This window comes from Pollicipes pollicipes, unplaced genomic scaffold (genome assembly GCF_011947565.3).
Source record: "Pollicipes pollicipes isolate AB1234 unplaced genomic scaffold, Ppol_2.1 Scaffold_3087;HRSCAF=3621_pilon_pilon_pilon, whole genome shotgun sequence".
In the NCBI taxonomy this organism is placed as follows: Eukaryota; Metazoa; Arthropoda; class Thecostraca; order Pollicipedomorpha; family Pollicipedidae; genus Pollicipes; species Pollicipes pollicipes.
In genome coordinates this window covers 27,102,302-27,120,810 of record NW_023596225.1, presented here as the reverse complement: position 1 = coordinate 27,120,810, position 18,509 = coordinate 27,102,302, and positions in this window count along the sequence as shown.

Sequence of the window (18,509 nt, the reverse complement as noted above, 5' to 3'; positions counted from 1 at the left end):
ATGCTGCAAACGTGCCTGGCACCTGAAGGGGGCCTATGAATCGTGTCGTCCTGAGACCCTTTCATGGTAGGTGTAACCGGGGCCGTCACCTCATCTACTTCGGGAGATCCGAGTTCCCCCCCCCCCTCCCCATGCTTTCTGAATCCCGATCAAAAAAAGGGATTACTGGGCCCGAGACATACGGAGTAATATTAGTCGTACTATCGACACACTACATACATAGACAATCGCTAGTAGTGTTATTGTGGACCAAATGGTATTCCGTGGGTGCCTAGCGTTTTTGTCATGCCAACTCCCGGGTGTGCGTGAACGATTCAACGTTTAGCGTGGGGGGGGGGATTAAACTTTTTTTAATTATTTTTTTTTTTTTTTTTTTTATTATTATTAAAAATGATTAGCCAAGCCCCCCCCCCCTACCGTTGTTTTCTCCCGGATTTCGGTCACTTCAAATCCAAGTTCGGTAAAAACATGTAATTTGTGTTACTGAAACATGTATTAACATCAACATGACCAACAGCCAGACCGCATTGTGGCCTGGTTGTTATTATCGCTTTAGGACGCTCAGCTGTTCTGGCTTTATGGCGTGGCCTGCCTCTCACTCCGGCAGAAAGGGCGGACAACGCGGGAAATTTGCGCTTTTCTGTATTTTTTCAAATAAAGCTTACTGATCCAGGACATATGTCTCCAGTCTATTGGTCTTCTGGCAGATTGCGATCTGTTTTCAAAATCTAGGCATATGTCTGCTTCATGTCACCCCACAATGGGAAATGAACGGTGAGTAACTGTGGTAACAGATGTGTCTGAGAAAAGGACCGGACGCGACCGTTGGCACGCCGTATCTTACGGAACTCGAATCAGACCAGTCTTGGAAAATCCCAGCTGGTTTGTCAGTTCTGGACACGAAGCGACACCGTTTTTTTTCTGTCTGCTGTCTATGATTGCCTGTGTTTCAAATGGCTGCACTGTTCTGCTACTGTCGATTTTGCAACATAACTCTTCAAAGACCTTCACCTCTGTTGCCTCTAAATTTAATCGCCCGTATTGCGTAAAAGGATATGAATGGGCATGTTTGCGATGCAGTGACGATTAAGTGATAACGGTGATCATGTGAGGCTCGGGTGTCAAAACATAAGCATAGATCACATTAAGGAGAAAAACAAGCAATGTATCAATGCATCATCGACGGTAATTTTGAACTAAACGTGCCTTCGATAAGAAATGAAGGTTTTGTTAGACGTTACTAAAGACGAACGACCAGATGCTCAATTTCCCGTCGTAAAAACAAATAAAGTATAGCACATTGTTATGTGTATCACACCGATGCTGAAGCTTACGGAGATTCCAACACCTGAAACGTGCTCGTGTTGAGTTAAAACCGTCCTTATGGCAGTTCAAGATAAAATTAGATAAAGTTGTTTAACGTTTGTGACTTATCACAACCTATTGCATGGCATAAGAGCTGCGTCGGACCCGTTTCAGCCCCAGCAAAGCACTTACACATGTTTTCGATCCGTTCTTTCTTCGACTGTTAACACACGTGTGTGCTACTTACGTAATTGCAAATACCACCCGACCCAATTTCGCTGCGTGCACAGCGCACAAAAGCGAACATTATCAGGTCAGGGGTAGTGCAATCTTTATTATGGTTGATTTTGTCGCTGATCCGCAGGCTCAGACGCGTAACAGCTTCTTTTTCGTAGCGTGCAGCGGGGATATTTCATGCCACATTCGAGGAGCCGCGTTGACACGAACCACATGTCAGTTGTTCAGGGACGCTCAAACCCCGATACGGACGAACAGGGTCTCACGAACATTTTTTTTTTCTCAAACACACGTTTGTGTGGTTTGCGTCCAATTCCTCGGGTGACCGGTACTCAACTTGTCAGCGGCACCCACCAACCCCACCGCTGACCACGCCCCTGCCGCTGCCCCACTGCCACGCCAAACACCGCAACTCTCCTCTTGGCAGGCCAGCCAACACCACGTGACGTGGCGCCGTCGGCCGGCGGCTGTGTCACGTGACCGGTCCGCCGCGGACGGCCGAGCGGCGCGCGCAGCAGAAGGCGGCCGAGGATCAGCTGACTGCCAAGGTCGACCGGGTCACAGTCGCGTCCCCGGCGGCCGCGCGAGGTGGGGGGCGCGCTGCGCGTGCATCCGTGACCGGCGCTGGTCGACGATGAGGCCGTGTCCACGCTCAGGTAGGCCGTGGCTCAGACCGTCTGTCGCGCCGGGGGCGGCGTTCGACGCGCCGCGCGCCTGCGTCACCTTGAACGACCTTGTCTGCAGACGAAGGATGAGTGGGGCGCCGATCGTTGGTTGTGGAAGTGATAGCTGTCGGTCTGGTGTCGGGAGTTTCCGCCAATCGTCCGCACCGGCTCCTCTGCGTGGCTTAATGACTGGTGTGTGGGAACTTGGGGAGTCGGGAGAGGCTGAGGCCCCTGTCCCCCCCCCCTCAACTTTCCAAAAGTTGAACATCAGTCGTATCGGCTTTGATCGGAAAGAGATAAACAAGCATGGCTCGGCCTCCCAACTTGGGAGGACTTCCATTGCCCCTGCCTGGTGGGCTCAGCTGGCTGAACGGAAGCGAGCGCCTGGTCCATCCGCGGCCGTGGTGCCGGCTGCAGGCTTGCAGCGGCGCCGATACCCGAGGCACTGATGCGTCGTAGCCAGGCTTGCATAAGTCTGGCAAACGCTGCCTTCCAGCAGCATTCCTCATTGGGCCTGCTCAGGTCTCGGGGGGGGGGGGGACTTCGTGAGTTGCCCCTGGCAACAGTGCTGCCCGAGGGGGGTCCGATGTCCGAGGGGCCTACCCGGGTTGGCCGGCCGGCGTCAGCCACTGCGCCGGTCGTAGCTCCAGACGGTCAACGAACCTACTACCAAGGCCAGGCGCGCTGCGAGTGGAATAATTTTGTTGAAGGGACGTGCACCACGCCGAAATGCCGTGACTGCAGTGGTTTGCAGCCGCAGTGGTGACCAGCCTTGGCAAGCTCGCTGCCGGTTATGGTATGGTCGCCTGTGTTCAAAGGTAAGCACCGCACAGAGCCGGCAGAGATCGACCTGGACCGCCTGGTGGGGTCCTCTGATTATGGTGTGGTCGCTTTAGTTCAAAGGTAAACACCGCACCGAGTCGATAGAGGCCGTCCTGGGCCGCCTCAGAGGGTCCTTTCATTATTGTGTGGTCGCTTGGGTTCAAGGTTAAGCACGGCATAGAGCCGGCTGAGGCCGTCCTGGACCGCCTCAGGGGCCTCTGAACGTCAAGCGGTCCGCGGTCGTTTTGAGATTCGTTTTGAGAGCTGAGACTGTGGAGGGATCATGGGCTGTTCGCCGTCCAGCACCAGATCATGCACTGATCCCAATGTCATATGTCAGATTACATGCCAGTCCGGCATACAGCACGCATCGATGTGACGTATCTTACACCAGACATTTCCACTTGATACGCTAACATTCACGGCATGATTTAATGAAATAAATTCGTCATGGCAGTATCTGTTTAATTCAGTCAACCAGTCGGTAGCGAATCTGGCAAAGCGAAGAAAACCATCCTGGGGCTGGAAAAGGCGTAGATCGTTTCGTGAACTGACCCCTAATCGTTGCGGAACCACCTCAGTTGACACAACTTTTCCAACGTTTGTTGACCATGTCGAAAGGCCATGTGTCCCCCATGCTGATTACCAGGGACCTTTGACGTTTCGGGAGTGAATGTCTGTAAGCTGCCGGTGGTCATTCGTTCTGCTATGCTGGGAATTTAAGATTTAAACGAATAAATTCCTGACCTTGTAGGCCCTGTTAGCGCGTGCTCTTCCTTCCCCTTGCCGGCGCTCTTTTTTGTAGCGTCTTGGATATGTCTGGTATGACATCTACCCGGCCGGCTTCCCTCCGCCCCGTGCCTCTGTGCTTGAGGGCCGATGCCGGCTGCCGTCTGGGGCCTTCGCCATTTTGGTCCACCTGCCGCTTCTCTAGCACCAGTTTTCCATACAGGTGTCATGTGACTTCAGGATTGCGCTAAGATGTTGCATTGCCGTCAGGGACACGCTATTGTCTCTGACCCCCGCGATCTCCGAGCATCCTCGTCAGCAGCTCAAAATTCATCCAGTGGGAGGTCCAGGATGCAAATACAAGTACTTACTGCCAGAATCCTGGTTCTTCAGCAGCCTCCGCACACAATTCGTTGGCGCTAATCCAGACACCTGACCTGCCCGATCTATCTGTCAACCCTGAGGTGCTGGGTTGACCGCCGCCCGGTCCGGTGCTGATTGGCTGATTTTGAGCAAGGGACGGGCAACAGGCAGTGCATCCCAAGCGGAGTGTATACTAGCAGGAAACAATATCGCTATCCCTTCCACCCAAATGGCCGAAGATTGAAACACACGTCTGTTGAGACCGCCTATGGGGGGGGGGGGGGGGGGGCAATGGTCCGTACAAATGGACTTTCCATCTCATTGGACGCTGTGCCCGGGTGCATGGAGGATTAATTGTGTGGAAAATCTGGCTTATTTCTGGAACGACTGATTCTATTTTCTATTGACATTTCTCCAGACCCAGGTATTTCTCTCTCCAAACCAGTTCTCAGCAATTCAACAGCTTTCACCCTTTTACACAGTAGGCTGACTTTTTATGCACTTTTGCCATGACCAAATACGCTGTGCAGGTGTAATGAGCGGGTGAATTACGCTGTATGGGTTGTTGCCGGCAAGTTTTAGCGCATGCAAAAATGGTAAGGAGGTGAGACATGCGCACTACGGAGGGAAGTCACTGAAATGACGTCTGAAATGCCCGTAAGGTGGAAGATCCGGGGCGTTCGTCCTTTTTGCACGATGCGAATTGGGGTCCGGGATGTACTACCACGCTCTTTTATGGCACTGCCGAGAAAAAGGTTCATGCGCAATGGTGTGGCTCTGCGTGTTTGTCCCCTCGCAGCACACTCAATAGGTTACGTGCCTCACAGTTTAGGCGAGGTTAGTGGAATTCGTAGGCTTTTTACTTGATGTATTTTCTGGTCGTAAGACAGAGAGCCAGTACTTGAAATAGGTGACATGCTTTGTGTCCATAGCATGGAAGCAAGGAAGTATTGTGCTGCATGTTTGAGTACCATGACGGGTACGAAAACTGCTAAAATTCGAGAAGAAAAGGGCAATTCAGGCGATGCATTAGCAAAATGGCTTTCACAGGCTTAGCAAGCGAAGGTATTAGGTACACTTCAACGCTGGCACGTGACATCATCTTGTATTCGGATGGAGAAATGGATCTGAGCACGCGGGTGATGTTTTACAGGGAAACTGCCAAGACAAAATGGCCCCTTCGGATATCTCGAAATTTTGCATCCGTGTTTGTTTGGGTACGCCAGTACCCAACGAAATATGCCTGGAGGCATGTGTTTTGGTGAAGTTTCGTTGTGGTGAAGATATCTGGTTACGGATTCTGTCGTCAGAGGTATGTTTCGCACACAACGTCTCACGTATCTCAGTGACGTCACTTGAACGACCTGTCGCCCACTAGGTGATATAAACTAGGGTTACTTGTTCAGATTTTCATCCGTTGTCCTTTGAGGCGTAAAAAGGAATTATCAGCTTGATGAACAGCAACGTATGGGCAACGCTGAGTTGAAACAATTTATTGGTGTATCATGCATATGTATGTTCCTCAGTTACATATGTACGTATCAGCGGCATGTCTTCTTAACTTGACACTTGAGTTTTGCCCTTATGGTTTGCATTGGCTCGATTGCGGGTATATTCAGCCACTATCATTGTTACCTTTTGCAAATGCCTGCTGAATGGCGATGGATTTCACCGTACGCATTGTACAATGCAAAGCGTACATTTATTTTCAACGGTCAAATCATCTACACTGTTATAAAGTGCGACCTTGGGGTGGGACGACCTCCTCCCCATTGTCTGTGCTAACCGGGAGAGATCTGTAGGATTTCGGCAGTGATGTATGGACACTGGTCAGGGGCGCTGCCAGTGTCACGGTAAGAGAGTGGCACAGCTGATTGCAAAGGAGTCCCTGCTGAAAGAAAGGCGAAAATGTGATCCTCCAGCCCTCTTATTTCGATATAAGCTTTCTTTTCTTAGTTGTATGTAAAGCTTCGTGTACTGAAAGAAAAGGCATAAAGTTCCAGAAGACACAAGGCGCCATGTATTTGCAAGTAAATAAAGTGAACTCAACCAGTAATAATTAAACCACTGCATCGAACAAACTGCGGCTGCTATCCAATTTGCTAAATGGCTTTTCCGTCCTTTCTATGACACGAAAACAATCCGGGCTTTGCCGGATTTTCTCGCGATTTTACAAAGATATTGAGAGGCCCGTGGATTCAACGCGAGAATAGATCAAAACAACGTAAAAATGCATCCATGTGTCCAACCCTTACTCGCCTGGATAAGTTAACTATTCCTGTATAATCCACCAGGTAACAACTATCTAAAATAATTTAAGCATATCCGCTCGCAGTATAGGACATGAAGCACCGACGCCCGGCGCTACAGCGGGCCCCGCGAAATCGACGGAGTCGTCATGGGCCTCCACAGTCGACGGAGCCGTCATGGGCCTCGCTTAGTCTGCGGAGTCTACCTGGGCTTCGCGGAATCGGCCCCACAGCTAGTGCCGGGCCGTGGATAGTTCACCATGACACTTTCAGGTTGTACTCGGCACGGATTAGCACGTACAGCACCCCGAACTCATGACCCAATGATGTTATCTCGATTGCTCGCATTGCTGTACCTGCTCATTCCGTTCGGAGAATCAACCTCGAAGCTGCAGTGGAACACACGCGGCTGCAGTACCCAGACGCACCCATCATTGCCGCTGATATCGGGACCAATCAGAAAGTCGAATCAGACAATCACCTCATGGAAAATGCTTCTGATATTTGTCATGAAAAGTTTGGTTTTGTGCCTGCTATTGTGGCAAAATACTGTTAATTTGTTTTTCAAGATTTATTGAAGAACAGGTAACGCGATATATATATATATATATATATATATATATATATATATATATATTCATACATGTTGGATTGAAAATAACTGCTCACTCAGAATTGAAGAGCTTTTCTACGCATCGTTCTAGTTTCCGGGCCCTTGACTTGGCATCATCGCTTAGATTAAAGATGGTTCGCACAAAATTACTGACATATTCATCGCTCCTTACATTATAACGTTTCGAGATCCTATCTCATCGTCTGAGAGGACTGAATCGCACAAGAAATAGGTTTTGGGTTTTAAATGATAAACAATTGTGCACTACTGTTGGAAAACATCTTTTCGTACGGAGAACATAAGTTAAGCTTAACTAATTGAAGTAAGACAGAATCCTTTTTTCACTCTGATACATATCAGAAATATTCATAAAGAGAACAATACAAAGACACAATCAGAACACTATTGTCGCAATCACATCAGTGGTGCTCACCGCCCACCACCTAATAGTTCAAGAGTTGTGCAAGAACTCTAACTCTAAGCATACCTCCTTAAGTTATGCGTCATTTATGTTATCCGTACCAAAAGATGTTTTCCAACAGAAGTGCACAATTTTTCTCTCTTAAAACTTAAAACCTATTTCTTGTGTCCTTCAGTCTTCTGTGACGATGAGATAGGATCTCGAAAAGTCAGAATGTAAGGAGCGATGAAAATATGAGTAATTTTGTGCGAACCATCTTTAATCTAAGCGATGATGCCAAGTCAAAGGCCCGGAAACTAGAACGATGTGTCAAAAGCTCGTCAGTGCTGAGTCAGCAGTTATTTTTAATCAAACATGCATAAACGAAGGGATTCTCCCAAAATGCCCAATATATATTCGTATATATATATATATATATATATATAAATTAGGAGCAGTTCTATGACGTGCACGCTTCCAATTGCGCACATGAGACCTGCGGATGCGAAAAATTTCCGGAGCGAAGCTTTATGACTACCAATATTTGTGTGCGAAGTTTAATGACTACCACTGTTTGCATACTCAGGTTTGCCTTTTAGGATTTGCAATCAGAGGATTTTTGTGCGTAAATTTGCGCGCCAAACCTGGAAGACGGAGCTTTGCGTACGAGTAAATGCTTCACATATAAATTCAACATTAATTTTTGTCCGGTCGCGTACCAAGAGGTCGTAAACGAAGTTCTCTCTTCCACATTTGTCGAATGTAATTTGTTGTTAAAGTGATGGTGACAGAATGTATGGCTTAACGCGCGCCTTAACTTAAATTAACTAATATAACTTAACTATTTTATTGGATCAGGGCAGTGTGGTGACAGAATGTATGGCTTAACGCGCGCCTTAACTTTACTTAACTAACATAACTTAACTATTTTATTGAATCAGGGCAGTGTGTTTACACAAACCTCCAATGTCGTTCACAACGCGTGGGGCCAAGGGACAAGGGACCTTCAAGACAAGGCTTTTGGCTATACCTGTCGTAAAGTTGAGTTCAGACGTGAAAGTCTGTCGTTTGACGCGAGATGCCATCGGCCGTTGGCGCGCTTCAAAGCCTAAATCACAACGTTAGCGTAAATGTCGTAACGTAAACAACGAACGAATGCAGTGGCACGAGGGAAAGCTTGATTAGTTGATCAAATATCGAAGGTATAACGCGAGCAGCCGCCTCCGCCGGGCAGTCTCCCGGTTCCCGTGTAGAAGTATATCGCAGCATATCGAAGTACTAGCTCGCAGCATTACTGTTGACCGCAAGCACGACCCATATCGTGTGCCATGAAGGCCTGGTCGCGTTGACATACACCGACCGATTTCAAATCCGCGCGATATATTGGGCGTCATTAGGGCTGGAATCGACGGACATTCTTTAAGTTTAGCGTCGGACTTACTCTCGGTACCAGAATATTCGAGTAGGTGTATTCAGAAAGTTTTACGCAACTTCCCAAATGTGTGCCTATTCCGGTGAATGCATGACTGATGGAGCATGCGCACAAACATTTTTCATTGTGTTGCGGTTTGGACGGGTGTCTGGTCAGGGCAGATCACCGTCGAAGGTTAGCGTAGCAAGTCGTCCTGACCTCGTCACATACCTAAGACAGCTTATGGACCAAGCCTAGCAGAAGTGATCTTCACTGCGTGGGTAGACAATTATGTTTTTTTTTAAAATATCACGCGCTATCTCGTATCACTTTGTTCCAAATTGATCTCGAGTGTTCGCAATGATTTTTTAAAAAATGTTCCCTAGTTTTCAGTACTTGTGTGGATGTTTTGGATAATTTCAATATTTGTCGTGGTATTGGAGTATACGGCGGAATGCTATTGTATCCCGAGCGCAAATGTTCGCCTTTAGCACTAGTAAATCCCTGTCGGTTCGCGTCGAAGCACTTATGGCTGTTAGCAAACGGACTGATTGCCGTCGTGGAGTAACTTAAACAAACGGTCTGTCGAAAGTCGCGATGAGATCTACGACTTATCAAATGGTACCACGTATGATACCATTTCATGCAGCGTGGACCGTCCGGGTGAGCAGTGTTTGGTCAGAAGACGTAGCCGGTAAACACTGCTGGCGCCACGCTGGGAATATTTGCCTCTGGGTATCTGGACAGAAGACTGGTGCCAAGCATTCTCATCAATCGCATGGAAAATCTGCTGGTATTGTTATATGATAAGCCATATTCCGCTGTGTCATCTTTAACCGGAGCACATCAACGATAACCGAGAGAAAAATACCTTACGCTTTGGGCGGGTCAAACGTGCATCGGGTAACGCAAGTTTCATATCGCGTGAATATGATTGGCAGTTCCCATTGCTGAAATCGAACCTGTTGTTTCACCCATGGTTGGATTTGTGTTGGCCCAATAATTTGCTTTCAGATCTAGATCTTTCCCGCTTTAAGCGTGTGTCCTTCCGCTCTCAAATTACGTGACCCAGCATGACGCAAACGACTGGGGCTCATTGACATGGCGACTCGCTGTGTGCCCAAACTGGCGCCCATTACTCAGCCTCTCTCGAAACGCGAGGGGCAGGGATATATGGGATTCTTTGCAGTGTAGCGTGCGAACGCTGCTTATTTATAGTTATAACAGAGATGTATTCATCCAAACCTTTGCTCGGTCCTAGACACCCTTGTACGACGGCAGACCCTTAGAAACGAATAACCCCATTTACGAAAACAGACCCATACGCGCACTTGGACTCACCCGTCAGTGTGCAATCACTGCAGCACAAGCAGGGCCTGCAATAATGATAAAGCGAGACTTATTGATTTCCAGGCGATGACGAACTAATGACGCAGCGTGGGTTACGAAAGGCGGAACATATTTAATGCCTTGCACAAATACTCAGATGCCGGTGTTGCATCAGTCATGCGCACTTACGTCGTCTTACACAAGATCGAACAGTGGGGGCGTATGGGCCGGCACATACGTCACGCCAACGCGATGACGGATGTCGCTGTGCGTTGACACTAGGCACGCTGTGACTCGCTGCAGATTGTGAACGGGGCCTTGCCGCTGCGGTGGGCGCCTCGGAAGAATTCGGCGGGCCAGCTGGCATGACCACCGGCACTGTTGCGTCAGTGTCCTGCTTCAGCGTCATTTAGCGGCGACGTTATTTCACCACGCGTTGTGCAAAGACAACACCGAGTAGCGTTGCCGCAAGTTGCGAGCGATGCCCATCAGATGAAAAATCGGTGACTCGTGTTAGTCCCAGAGCTGTTGGTTTAGGGCAGGCATGAATCTGAATACCTTCCGATGGCGAGGAATGTGGTCTTTAAGGCAGAATGTTCTCGAACTTTTGCTTATGCCTTTCCGAAGATGTGGTTGATGTTTATTTCCGATTTTGGGCATGTGCGGTGCATGATGTGACGAACGGGTTGGCGCAAAAGCGGAACTCTTAAATCTGGGTGCCTCCCCAAATAAACAGGCGCCGCCGCCAGTGAACCCACGACCCGCCAGCCACTCGTCCCGCCTGCCAGCTGAGACAGGCCACTCGTCTGCCACCGCTATATGCGGTACACGCTAACTCTGGTGGTCGCTGGCTGGCATCCCCTGCTCGAGTCCGGCGAAGCTGGTTTAGATTACCTCGCTGCTGTGCTGCATCAGTGGTTTGGAAGGGGCTGGGCCGCGCACATGTTAACGTTCATAGCATCAGTTGAAACGTGCAGTCCATTTACCCGTGGCGCCACAGTTGCTGTCATGGTGATGCCCCTGTACTGCGCCTTTTGTCACCGTTTATAGTCCTGCTATCAAAAACATTGACTCTGTTGGAGAGGCATGCATGACGCACATATGTCAAAAGAGCGACACTACCTCCTGCTTCGAATGGCATTTCTTGCTGGTTTTCCGCACTTCCTCCTGATTCGATTGGCATCTCTTTTGGTCTTCCGCGCCGCCTCCTGCTTCCGATGACAGCTCTTTTTGTCGTCTGCGCCGCCTCCTGCTTCCGGATGGCATCGTTGGTTGGTATTCAGCGCCGCTGCCTGATTCCGATGGCTCCTCTTGCTGCAGCCCCCCCGCTGCCTGCTGCTTCCCGACGATACATGTTCCGCGCTTCGCACCGCATTATTTCTGCCACGTTTGGCATCAGCAGGGAGCGTACGGGGTATATCTCACAAGAAGCGTACCTCATATGAGGTAACGTCAGTGGTGCACAGTATTTGTTGCAAGGCGTTGCGATGCATTGAGCCGAAGTTCTTAGCGCCTTTGTGCCTTTTGCCTTAATGCCTTTTTGTGGAGCTGCATAGGTAGAATTGGAAGAGCTGAAGGATTGACTTTTTCCGCTTTACATTTTCAACAGCCATGAAGTTGGAAAAATTCGCCATACCCTTAACGATGTACTGTGTATAATGCGTCTCATATTTATGTATATTTATAGATATGCATGTGTACATATAATATATGTACATATAATATATGTACACGTGCATATCTATAAATATACATAAATATGAGACGCATTATGCACAGTACACCGTTAAGAGTACCGCGCATTTTTCCAACTTCATGGCTGTTGAAAATGTAAAGCGGAAATACCTGTGCATGTGTACCATACCATATATATGCATGTGTACATCTATATATATATATATATATATATATATATATATATATATATACCTCTTCAATACGTTGTATAGGAGAATGGGCGCAAAATGACCACAGTAGTCGGTGCGCCCTAAAGCCCCAATCAACAACAACGTTGTATAGGAGAGTGATTATTCCAATAAACTGTGGACAGATAAGGGGCCCCGGTATCGGCAAGGCAGGCTGGTAATTGGGAGAGGCTGGAAAAAATAGAACGCATATGTCACAATCGTTTTATTTCACACTGCCTAGGTTGAGAAATGATGAATTATGATATCACATAAACGTTTCCTGAGTCGGCTACGGCGTCGCTGAAACATGTAGAACAAAAAAGCTCTAAAATTTTTAAATAAACTCTCTCCTATTTGAAAGCCACGTGCGGCCGCGTTCCGTCGAAGACCTTCAGAGACCACGCATCAGAAGACCCTTACGAAGCGCTAAATTAATACAGAACACGTGCCTATTCATATATAAACATACATATATTTATATACGGACATATACACACGAATATATATTTTTGGATTATATATATATATATATATATATATATATATATATATATATATATATATATATATATATACAAATTACATCGGCCTTATGTTTCGTTTAACTTTGTTCGGAACTGTTAAAATCAAGGTACCAAAATTGGCTCCCGTATATTCTGTTTTAATGTGTGGGAAATATCTTTTTTCTTGGGAAGTAGTTAAAGAAAGGCTGTCAACGCATCGCATGGAAGTGTGATGGAAGGTTTTAAAAAATATCACACTCAAACACGTGTCTCCGTACCATTCGGGATGGTGATTCGGAATTGTGACTCATGGACATGGTGGACCCAAGGAAATTGAACAGCTAAGCTGGTACTAACTATGCTTTCTCCCCCTTTAACATTTTTTGTCATTTCTATAGATTGTTTCATTTTTAGACAGGTTTGATGTGCTACTTTTTGGTGGCTCTTGTATCTTTAAATATTTTTGCCTTCCATATTCCCCGCTCAGATGCGTCGGGTTTCATCGTCTACTCCTGAATTTGAATATCTGTTGTTGACGACAATATTTTTCACCCGCATGAGCTCCAAGCGGAAAACAATCCAACAAGAACAGTTTTGTAACGCATGGCGTATAAAGGCTCTGGTCTCACCTCTCTTGAACGGATCTTGACATTCACTGTTGGCATTCAATCACAGCCAACAGCAATGGCCTCACGATACGCTGAGGTGCAAACCCATTGCCTTTCCAGTGTTTTAATATATATATATATATATATATATATATATGCATATAAATTTGTTATAAACTTCCATCAGTTCGGCCTGGTCATAGAACACTCACCAGATATATGCCGGCTGTGGCTGAGATGCCCCCGGTGAGACGCGCCAGGACTTCCGGATCCGTATAGGTGTCATGGAGTCTTCCGCCTCTACGTCCGCCGAGCCTGTTGCCTAGGCAACCGAGCTATCAGCTGTCGCTCCCCAGCTGCCGCTGGCCCACGGCTGCTCAGATTCGCCCAGTCGGCACGTGGTCGTTGACCGCGACGTGATGTCGACGGCAGACAAATATCGATCGGGAGCTGGCACGGCTGGCCTCGTCCGCGCTCTGGTATTCGGTCTGAAATCAGCTGATCCGGCGCCCGCCGTCCCCCACCACCCAACGGCGGGGTGGCGTGTTGTCGGCGGTGACGTCACCGATCGTTGCAAGCGGCAGCGGCGGCGGCGGCGTCTGTGGGCCGTCGCAGTTGCAGCGGCGGAGTACTCGAACTCTCTGGCACCGTGCCTTCGGCGTGACGTCAGACCTATGGGCGCGTATAACTGACGGCCCGGGTGGGCGGGGCGGCAGTTGTGGCGCGCGGTTCGAGCCCGGCGGCGCCAGCGCAGCAGCCGGAGTGGTGGCGCGCGCCGGCCTCTACCCAGAACGTGAGCACCCCTGACCGGCTGGCGGCCGCACCAGGTGTGGGCGGGCGCGTCCGGCCCGCCCGGTCCGCCCGCTGCCGATGTCTGGTGCAGAGTAGGAGAGGGAGTGAGAGTCGGACCAGCACGGACTGGATAGAGCGGATGCGGGTGAATGGTGCACGGGGATGGGCCTTGCACGAGCAATTCACAGGCGACGAGTGGCTGCCTCCGGTTTAACGTGAACAAAGAATGGGCAACAGGTCAGTCGAGACACCAGCCGGCATAACTGGTGTGCCGGCATGCTGCAGTGATGTGGTTTTGGTCGGGCGTCCGGAGGGTTGCCGTCGAGTGCTGGGAGCTGAAATTTCCTGTCTTGTCTTTCCAGTTTGCGTATCAAAATGCGGTATTGAATGTTTCCACAAGATGAGTTCAGAAGTCAATGGTAAAAGGGCACATGCCTGATCATATAGTCGCAGCTCTCAGTCTAGGCAGCTCTGGGCCTCCACCAAGCTCTGGAATCTTTGCGCAAACTCTGTGCTCTTGAGGTGCTTTCTGGCAATCTCACATTGTCCATGGCGCACGGGTCAGTCCGTTGCGTATCAGAAACTGTTACAGATGCGTTCATTTCGATGATACACAAGAAAACACAAGACCTTAGGATATATTTTTGTGAAAATGAGCTCCAGGCTTTGGGGCAGCCTGCCGAATTACCCTTGGTGTTTTTTTTTTTTTTAAGCGAAACCAGGTCGTGACTGAGAGCGGCCTTTGAACCCCAGCAAATGCTGAACAACATAAATGCTGTCACATGTCTCGTTAAGTGGCTTCGGTTTCCGACGCGGCTCAAAAACACATCACTGTTAGCGCCACTGTGTATCGTCCGTGTCCCACTCCGCCGTTACCGCCAGCGCCACTGCGTGCCGTCCGTGGTCAACTATGCCGTTACCACCAGCGCCACTGCGTGCCGTCCGTGGTCAACTCTGCCGTTACCACCAGCGCCACTGCGTGCCGTCCGTGTCCCACTCTGCCGTTACCGCCAACGCCACTGCGTGCCGTCCGTGCCCCACTCTGCCGTTACCGCCAGCGCCACTGTGTGCCGTCCGTGCCCCACTCTGCCGTTACCGGCAGCGCTACTGTGTGCCGTCCATGCCCCACTCTGCCGTTACCGCCAACGCCACTGTGTGCCGTCCGTGCCCCACTCTGCCGTTACCGCCAGCGCTTTTACGATTATCTCTACGCGTTGGTTTTGCTCAAAAATCTCTTTAGACATGCCAAATCCCTTCCGCGTCGCGATAGCTCCAATCACGCTGCTTTTCCTTCACAAGTCAATTTTATTTCTGTACCGTACGTTTGAACGTTAGAATCTCCGACCCGACTCGATAACCAGGCCAACCAAAACACCAGCACCCCAGTATCTGACGCCGACCTGTGGTGTCGGAGTCGTCCTGACCTACTGATTGGGACAGTACCAGGGGTTGGGCAGGCTTCTCCTGTGACCCTTACGGCCACCCCTCCCGTTCTCTCCCGTGGCGGCAGCAACAATCACATTGTCTCGGTACCTCCTCCAACAATCGGTTCCCCTTCATGAGCTGCCGTACACCTGGGGACAACTGATGATGGGACATAGGGATGGTGAAGCCCCTGCGTGTAACTCCGCTCCACCTTTTCGCGATGGATCTGCTCCTCGCATCGCCGCGGGGCATTTGTGGGTGTGGTGCGACTCGTCAGCTGGTGCTAGGGGCTGGCCAGCCGCGCTGGCTGACTGTTTACCTTGCGGCTGCCGTGGTATCTGGCAAGGTCAAGACAGGCGCCGCTGCCGCCGTGCTGCAACTACGATTTACTCGGTTTGTGGCACCGAACGTGCATTCATGCCGGCGAGTCCTGTCCCGTAGAAGATTGCTAATGATTAGACGCTCGCACATCTGCGTTGGTGGGAGGGGAGTGTAAATTAGTATCCGAACTCGGAACATTCGAATGTCCGCTCAAATATTCGGATTCGACAAGCGTTTGAATACCGAAAACAGCTCTTGAATAGTCGAAAACCTTCGACCGCGTTCTGAATAAGCACTTCTGAAGGAATCTTCCCCGCCAGGGTGCCTCACGATGTCTTACTTGTCGGGTGAGCCACCGACGCCACGGTATCGAATTTCCCAAAGGCCAGCCTGGCACTCAAGGCAACCACATGCTCTCTCTCCCCACCCCCGCACCCACCGTCGCGGCCGACGAATGCGCAGGTCGTCGGCCGCGCGGGCCGGCAGCCGATCCCGTGACGTCACATTCCATGCGCACGCGGCTTTCGAGCGGCGGCATGCGGCGCTTCCGCAGACGGTGCGCAGTGTCCGGGTTGCGTCAGCCGGCGTTGGCTGACTATTCCTGGTCGGTGACGTCGAACCCTTCTGAGGGTCGATCACGGGTCATGCGGCCGCGGCGCAGGAACACTGCCTGCAGACGGGCCAGGCCGTGACCGACGCGTCACTCGGATCGTTTCGATGGCCTTTTGCACTTCATGTGTTCATCCAATCCTCTTTCGTTACGACCTGTTAGGCTTTTGATTCGTTCCTCAGTCTACGTCCTGTACTATGCCACCCGCACTGATTCACTCCTCGCCCCTCCCCGAGGCCCAGAATATACCCTCGGGCCATGCACGTGACCTGGCGGCCGGTCAGCTGACGCCCGTGACTGTGCGTCACGTGGTGTCACGTGGTGGGCGCAGCTGGTGACCGCGGGCCACGCCAACGCCGACCTCCGACAACAGCTGGCGCCAAATGCGAGCCCTCAGTCCGGCCGGGCGTCGAATCTGGCACGAAACGGCCCGTCTGTGGCGGAAGCTGACCCGACACCGCCCGAGGCGTGTCTGCGGGAGCTGGCCGGACAGCTGAATCCTGGACTCTGCAGACGAGATTGCTGACACGATAGCAAATGGAAGAGGCTGCTGGGGTTACCAGCGACGCCCAGTGAACACGTGACGCTTGCCAGTGGTAGTCACTGGTGGGGGCGTGTCGGATTGTTTGGGACGTTTAGATCTCCCGACGTCTCGGCGACTTAACCCTCCGAAGTCACAGTGACGGCACACCAATCACGAAGTCAAGAACGTTCGCGTATTTTCGTAACGGTCCCAGGGCGATTTCTGTGGTCGGTCCCTGTGGTTCTGCTGTGGCGGGCTGTTGCATTAGCCTCGGAAGCCGGGCAAGTAGGGGAGCACTAGTTATGACGTGCATTCTATTCTCCTATCTGAGGCCTTATCACCGCCAGTATTTTGCGGCGGCTTAACAATGCTATTTTCCGTCAATAATGTTTGCTGGGCCTGTCTCCGATGGGCGGCGCGATAAGGTATGATGCAAGTGTCCATAGCGCACCAAAACGTCGCCGATAACCTGAATGTCACGCATCCGTTATGATCGCCGCGCGGTGGTTCCCCAATTTCGCTGTCACTTCCAGCCGCCCGCGCGGCACCGGCGCACCTGCGCGTATATATGTATATATACATATATGCATATATATATATATATATATATATATATATATATATATATATATATATATATATAATTATGATATATATATATATATATAATGTATATATATAATGTATATATATATATATATATATAATGTATATATGTATATGTATATATATTATATATATATATATGCATATATGTATATATACATATACGTGTGTGTGGGGGGGGGGGAGTCCGCTGCGTCGAGCGGCACAGGAGGCGGCCGGCATGCCCCGTGACGGCGCGTCCCCGCTGCCCCGGGCTAAACTTAGCGGCGCTGGCTGCCACCCACCGGGGCGGCTCGGCGTCTGTCGGCGCTCCGCTGCAATCAACCCAGCCCAGCCCCGGCTGCTCGCCCTCCAGCCGCACGCTGCACGTCCGTGGGCAGGCTGATGTTTGACGCGGGAGGGAGGGGGGGGGGATGGGAAGCTTCCAACTCGATGAGCTCGTGGTGGCTGCTAAGCCTGCCGTCCTGCCTCCTGCCGTTATGCCCGGTCTGGACACCGTTGTTTGGACGCACTGCCGGCTTGCGTGACGGCTTGTACGGATGCGAGCAGCTTCCCCGCATCAGTCTCCTGAAGAAAACGAAGATGCGTGTCTTTCAGCGTCTGGGTACTAATGGACGCTACTCGCCGGCGTATTCATGAATGAATGCATGGGTGCGGCGGATATCAGTCAAACTGGGGTTTGCATCATAACTGTCAGACATGTACTTGCAGATGGAGCCACCCGTCCGACCAAAGGGGAGAGCACTGACCCGGGCTCTCTGCCGGCAGATGGCTCCTAGCGCGCGGTCGACTGGTGGCCATGGAGCCCGAGCCCGAGCCGGGCGCGGGTGGCGTGCCTGAGAGGTGTAACTCGCCCGGGTCGGAACGTCAGCTGGTGCTGCTCCGGTCCGCCTGTCGCACGCTGACCGACCCTGACAGCGCCAGCCGCGCCACGGAGCGCGCCGCCGCCGCCCGCCCCGCGCCGCGCCGATGGCCGAGCCGGCCGACGCCGACGCCTTCTTCGAGTACGACGTGGAGAGCGGCGCGGCCGGCTCGGCGAGTGGCGGCGGCGGCGGCGGCGGCGGTGCTGACACCGGCTGCGCGCTGACCTC